Source organism: Cyanistes caeruleus, chromosome 16 (genome assembly GCF_971803275.1).
Source record: "Cyanistes caeruleus chromosome 16, bCyaCae1.hap1.1, whole genome shotgun sequence".
NCBI classification, from domain to species: domain Eukaryota; kingdom Metazoa; phylum Chordata; class Aves; order Passeriformes; family Paridae; genus Cyanistes; species Cyanistes caeruleus.
The window spans coordinates 13244096-13251018 of NC_141716.1; the positions used below are offsets into that span (position 1 = coordinate 13244096).

Consider the following 6923-nt stretch of genomic DNA (forward strand, 5'->3'; position numbering starts at 1 on the left):
GAAATGGCCAGTTATTGGCCAGGAGAAAAACTCCCATCAGCCTCCAGCAGCCTGATCTTCCTTAGGTGTTTCCCTTTGTTTTCTTAAATGCTAATCCCTCACGGCTGGGTACACTGGACTTTACATTCTCTCCCAGCTGCCTACTTTTCTGTGCCCTCCTCTCTCATTCTACTTCCTTTGTCTTCAGGTCTTCAACCCCTCCCCTCTCCCAGCCCACAACAGCACCAAACAAACCAAGCAGAACATATCCAAACCACAAATGGCAACACACAGAACCAGCAAGTTTCATTCTGTTATAAATGCATACTATGCTATTGGCTTTTCACAAGTATTAAGATGAACGGTGCATGTATAATGTTAGAATAGCTTTTGCGATGTCTTTTTCTCACTCTCCTGCTGTTAACTAGAACTGAGGCGTAGGTCAGAAGAATTTTAGACGTTAGGTTTAAGTCCTGTCAGAACGGGCAGGATAACCTCCAGTGAACAGATGAGGGGGCCCAGGCTGCTCTCAGCACTTACTGCCTGTGGAAGAACGAGCCATGGCCCAAAGTCAAAGACGATAAGAGAGAAATTAAATGCACAAAGTCAAGGAACACGCATGCTCTAGAAAGGTGGACCCAAAGAGTGGCCATGCAAAACATTTCCTAGAAAAGTCTGAATATGCATATAGTCCATACTGTACAAATGGTATATAAAGGGTGTTTCCAAAGCACCAGGTGTGCTCTTGGCAGAGAGCCAAGGCATCCAGCCCTTACTCTTTGCTTTATTTTCTGTCTCTTATTGTCTTTATTAAACCTTTTAAAATGTTACAGGAGAGTGAACCTCGTTTTTCATAATTCTTTCACCTAATAACCTTTTGGCTTCAGCAAAAAATATCACCTCATCTCTCACAATCCTATAAAGTCTTTGTTCTTCTTCCCAAAGTTCAGCAGTTTAGCATGAGCTTGGCTGAGGAGCAGCCCATGTCCATTAGTAAAGCTCACTGAAAAATATCAATTGATTTAGCCAGTTGTAATGATCATGGGTCATGTGTTTTACAGAGGGCGCATAATAAGAGGGACATGGATAGGTGGATCAGGATGTCTCGAGCACCTTCCAAGTACCCCAGCCAACAGGGAAAAAGAATGAGAAGAAAAGAAGGCCACTTGCTCCAACTGATTCAGAGAGATCTCATTGGAGACACGCCTAATGGACTCTTTCCCTTTGTTCGAATCACAGGACTTCTACAGGACTCCTCTGTCTCCTTTGTGGTCAGGAAGCTCTAGCGACATGACTTGTATGCTCTGGGCGCTGGGGGTAGCGGAGCTCCTCTACCTGGGGAGCGGGGAGAAGAAACCAGTACAAACCAGCCCAGACTGGGGCAGCTGGGGAAAATTCAGAGTCACAAGGAGCCACTGGGAGCGAGGCAGGGGAGGGGCGGCAGTGACCGGCGAGGGGAGGCCGGGGAGAAGTTCCCGCCTCAGCCGAAGCCCCTCAGTGATTGACAATGGGGGGGGGGGGGCGGCTCCCGCCCAAACCGCGGGCCGGGAAAAGTGCCCTCAGGGATTGGCTGGGCGAGACGGGGGCGGGGCTGAGGGTTCCCGCCTCTGCCAAACTGCCCTCAGTCATTGGCTGGCTGGGAAAAGCCTCAAAACCTCCTCCAAATTTCAACAAAGCTGACAAAAATGGAATAAATTCCAATAAGTATGAAATATTTCAGGCTATCTTTTCATTACATTTAAACAGTGGAAGGTTGAAAAGGCAGCTTGTGCACTAAAACCTGGCAAAAACAAGAAAATGGGAGAACTCGTCCTGAGTGGCAGCAGGGAATGACAGACTGATCTGGCCATTGGTGCTGCAAGAGAGGGCAGTGGGGCTCTCGGGGATGCTGCCATGGAAAGTCTACACAGGAGTGTTGGAAAACCACTCCTGTTGCCCCAAGCCAAGGGAATGAAATGCTGAAGGTGTTTGCTGTCTCCTTCCTTCCTGATGCAGAGCGCATCCTCATGGCACTGCCTAAATCCTGCTTTGCATTGACTTGAAATCCTGGCTGCAGTTCTGGCAGCTCGTGCCCAAAGGAACACAGGAGTGGAGCTGCCAGAGGTCGGGGACGGGCAGAAAGGAAGCTGGGATGGGCTGAGCGAGCTGGGAAAGAGGCAGCGTCACGGGGGGCCCAGCCAAGGTCTGCAGCAGCCCGAGAGGCAGAGAGAGAGGGGGGCAGCACGTGCCTGCCCCTGCAGCAGGAGTCCAGATCTGGTATGAGAAGCAAACCAAGAGAGGCAATGGGTGAGTCTTCTTCTCCCTGTTTTGGCAGCATGAACGGGAATTGTGCCAACAGAAGCTGAGGGATCTGGAAAAGAAGATGGAAACGGCTGCATCTGACACGCAGAGTCGGAAGAAGATAACCCAGGAATTGGAAGCAGAGAGGGAAGACATGCAAGAAGAGTTGGACCATGGGACTGCTGCTGCTACCTTGAAGAAGAGAGGAAGAGAAGAAATCAAAGGGACAGAGAATGGACAACTCCTGAGCGCTGCACTGAGGAAGAGCGAAATGGCCAAAGGAACTCTGAAGAAAAACTTTGTAATCCTGCAGAGAAAATCTCCTGACAACTGCATGGGCCAGTCTCATCTCCAGGTAGGCAGAGACACTGACCTTCAGTCCACTCCAATGTCCCTGAAGGATTCCAGTGATATTTCCCATAAAGAAGTGGGACTCTATATCCCTGTGAGTCCAGGCCTGCTTGGCCAAAGCAGCCCAAGCTGCGGCAGGCAGCCTTGTCTGTCTGCCTGGCCCCAGCCAGAGACCATTGACTGGCAGATTGTTTCCTGGCATGCCCAGAATGACTGCTACAGCTCTGGAGTTTGCTGTTCAAATCAGCTGCAGGCCAAATGCTGGGCATGGGGAGCTGCTTCTCCTGTGCCCACACAAGATCATGGCAACACGTGGGGATTTGGATTTGGTGTGGGAAGGAATGGAGCAGGTGAGCAGGGCGATGGACTAAACCCAGCAGAGTTTTGTACCAAGAGATCTGAGCAGCAGCAGCTGCACTGCTGGTGCCTCGAGGATGCTTGCCAAGGTGGAGATTTCTGAGGGACAGCTCTTGTGGTGTTTGAAATAAGGCCTCTGAATCTCCCATCTCCCCTCTGAATCCCCAGCAGGCTGTTGGAGCACAAGAAGAGCAGCTGTTACGTGTCTCACAGACCATGCTGGAACCAAATCAGCCGGTTGCATCAGCTCAGGAAAAGACAGAGACTCCTGAACTAACCACTGAGCCCAGGAGAACTTTTGAGCAGGTAAAATGGGCTTTCTGTGCCTCCACGGAGCCTCAGGCTCCTCTGGAGCACAGCACGTTTGCCCAGGCAATGCTTTGCAGTGCCCTGCTTGTTTCCTTACCTCTCCCTTTCCCTGCTGTGGGCACAGCCTTTTGTTCTGTCTCTTGCGGCAGCCCATGGCTTTCTCAAAGGTGCCTTCACTGCACTGTCTCCCTCCCTGGCCCTGTGTCCCTGGACACACCCTGGCCTCTCTTGTGCAGCCCCCAGCGAGAACTTTTTGCCCCCAGTGTTGTCTGGTGCAATTCAGGATCTCAGAGCAGAGATCTTGCATTGATGTCCAGAGGTTCTTTTGCCCCATGTTTGCTGACGGATTTCTGTGGCCCTTTCTCCCATCCAATGTGCAGGTGGAACCTGAGGGGAGAGGAATCGGAATTTTTAGGAGAATGTTCCCACCACACTCTCTTAGGTCGCGTGTCCCCAAGTCTGACCAGCAAAATACCTTGACTTCTCAAAGAGAAGAGTTCTCCAGCAGCTCAGGGGAGCAGCAGTAGCCCTCCTGCTGATGCACAGCCTGTGGAGCAAGGGGTCAGTGGCCCAAATGTGTCCTTTGGAAATGAGAGTTGGGTTCCTCACTGCTGCTGGAACTCTCTCTGCTAGACCTGTGGGGGCTGAGGGATGTACGTGGGAAGGGTTTGGCAGCCTTGGAATGGACTTGTTGATCATCTGAGCTCTGTTCAGGGCCAGTCTGGGAGCCTGTTCCTTTCCCCTTCCCCGAGGGCAGAGTGTTGGTGAGGGCTGCAGTTGGAGGCTGTGTCTGCCCTGACAGCCGGTACCGTGGGGCTGTGGATGCTGCTGCCAGCGTGGGCTTGTCTGAGCCGGGCCTTGTGCCTCTTTCAGGTGTCCCTGCTGCAGTCACAGCTGGCCCGAGACCGACAGCACCACCTGGAGAGCTGTGCAGGGAGCAGGCACGAGACACTCCCGTCGAGTCACAGGGAGCAGAAGGGATCTCCTTGCTTCCTAAACTTCTCAGAGAGGAGCCAGGATGCAGCTGGATGTAGAATTAGCCTTAGAATTTGTCAGTAGTTTATGTTTAAAGGATAGTTATAGGTGTAAGTGAACTTTATACAACAGTGTTCCATAGGATGTAGGATGTATTTATAGACAAATAAAGAGGTTGTTATGATCACGATTAAACTAAAAGATCTTTATCAGAATTACTTACTACCCAGTACAGGGTATATAATTATATATACCTTCCAAAGATAGATAGATATAGATATATAGATAGATAGATAGATAGATAGATAGATAGATAGATAGATAGCTATATATAAAACTTCCAGTATAGTGCATTGTATTTGAAGGAGCTTTGAAGCAATTCTATTCAAGCCCGGAAAACCAATTCTGAATTAGAGATTGATCACCCAGACCAATGATCGTGGGCAAAGATTTCTCTCAGCCTCAAGGAGTGACACTGAGGGACATGATCACTCCAGGGAGGAATCTGCAGAAGGGAGACATGTGCCATAATCCACTTTGGTGAGGTCAGGAGAACCCTGCCATGTGTGGAGCTTTTTCATTTGTCCTTAGGAAACTGCAACCTGCTTTATTCTGAGAGTCACAGAATCTCAGGCTGGGTGAGCTTGGAGGCACTTCTGGAGGTCACCTTGGGTCATTGTAGAGACAGACACACAACACACACCCACCCACCCACCCACACTTGAGTAGAGACAGCAACGGCTCCTCTTTATTACATTATCTCAAGTTTACGCCCTTAACAAAACGTGCTCTGAAGTCATTAGTTACATCGAAACAGCTCATTATATTCATTGGACAAAGCAATAGCTCATTGTATTTTATTGGTACAAAGCAATTGATGTCAATAATTAATTGGCAAGAGCTTACAACAGATTATTAAGGCACATATGCTCTCCTAAGGCATAACTGTCCCCTAACTGCAAATATCCCTTATGTATCTAATTTATTGGTTTGCATGCTAAAGGCCTTGCTTTCTTCCTTGCTATGGATAAACTTGTATTTTATCAATTTCTTCTTCTGCTAACCCAATTGATGAGCCTGCAGACCAGCTGCTAAGTCCAGCCACACTTCTCCCTTTTTGTATTTGAGCTACAAACACAGCTGTCAAGGGTTTTTGCAGGGCCCTTTGCTAAAATCCAAGCAGGCAGGGGAGACACAAAGCAATAATTACAATCACTAACGAGATTAGCAGTCCAGTCTTCAACAAAGATCCAAGCCACCCCGTGATGGCCCAGCCCTTGAAAAGATCATCTATCCGTCCTTCATTCACGTGTAATTAACTCTCAAGTTTGCAGTGCTTTTGTAGATTGATTCACTGTGATCTGATAAATTCATACAACACATTCCTTCAAAATCCTGACACCCATGACCATGTGCCAATAAAAGAAAATCATAGTGGCTCCATTCTGCAAAGTGGCATGTCTAATGCTATCTACATCCATTAATAACCCACTTAAAGCTACAGATGTGTCATTGCTTTGTTTGGCTAGCCAACAACCAAGTCTATGTGTCGAGGTTAAAGTGTGAGCTGCAGCCACTCCAGGTGCCAGAACAGATGCAGAAATAACAGAACCAGGTCCCCAAAAGGCCACAGCATCCTGACACTGAGAAGTAAATGTGTGTCAAAGTGATCATGTTCTTCTTACCTCTTGATCTATCATTGTTCTGTTGGGTGTCAATAAGGTCAATCGCCCCAACCTGCAGGGACCTCCTGTTACTTTACTTGGAATACCAAACCAAGCACGATCACCACAGATTAAAAACACACCCTTTGGCAGCTGCAAAGGCACATGAGAGGCACGTGATGTACAGCATGAGGTAGAGTTACACCATCAGCTTGCATTTCTATATACGTCTAAGGCTGCATTTACATTCGGAGGTAACCCCCTTGTGGTCTTGTCTTTGTCCCTGTAACTAGACATTACACAAGCATCCATTTGCAATGATCCTAGCAATTCTAGTTCTTGTGGCTCAGCTGTAACCTGAGGCAAGAGGGCCTAAATGCTATCCCGGGAGTCTACATTATGTACAGGATTTCTTGATTTACAATTAAAAGCTTGTGAGGGACAAGGCCAGTTGTTAGGAGGAGCACCAACAAGACATGTAGAGCATGGCTTTTCAGGATTGGCGATTGCTAAACACAGCGTATCCTGATGTACGGCTTTAGCCAGTGTCACTCACACGTTCCGTTTTGGCTGCGGAGCCATCCATCCTGTTCCTTCCTGTGTGCTCCAAAGAAGGCTTGACACAATGAGCAGGAATCCAGCGTGGTCCGTTTTCTGTGCAAACACAAGTATAACCCTTTCCCCAGGTTATTAAATCTACAGCACCACTCCATTGGCCACTTACCAAATCCCTCTCTGCTATAATTTCTATGTCCCCTGCTTCTCTGTTACCACTGTCCGCCCAGCTGCAGCCAGGGAAACAGGGGAGATAGTATAGCATAGAAAAGAAGAACTTAAAAACGAGACCCTTTCCCTTAGCTGAGATGCAAGTGCAGCATTATTTCTTGGGGTCCCGTGGAGAAGAGCAGGAGGGAAAGAGCAAGAGCTATCGATAAGCAGCCCTTCTTGAAGGCAGGGGGAAGAGGCTGCCTTACATTCACACAACCAATAAGGGGAACTGGGGAGAAA

General features: G+C 48.5%; 1 pseudogene across 1 annotated transcript; it reads right to left on the reverse strand.

The window, feature by feature from the left end:
* Positions 1–1608: 1608 nt before the first annotated feature.
* LOC147650218 (uncharacterized) lies at positions 1609–6596 on the reverse strand (annotated as a pseudogene). Its single transcript, XR_015277130.1, has one exon. The product of XR_015277130.1 is annotated as an uncharacterized LOC147650218 (transcript).
* Between the last annotated feature and the right edge of the window lie 327 nt (positions 6597–6923).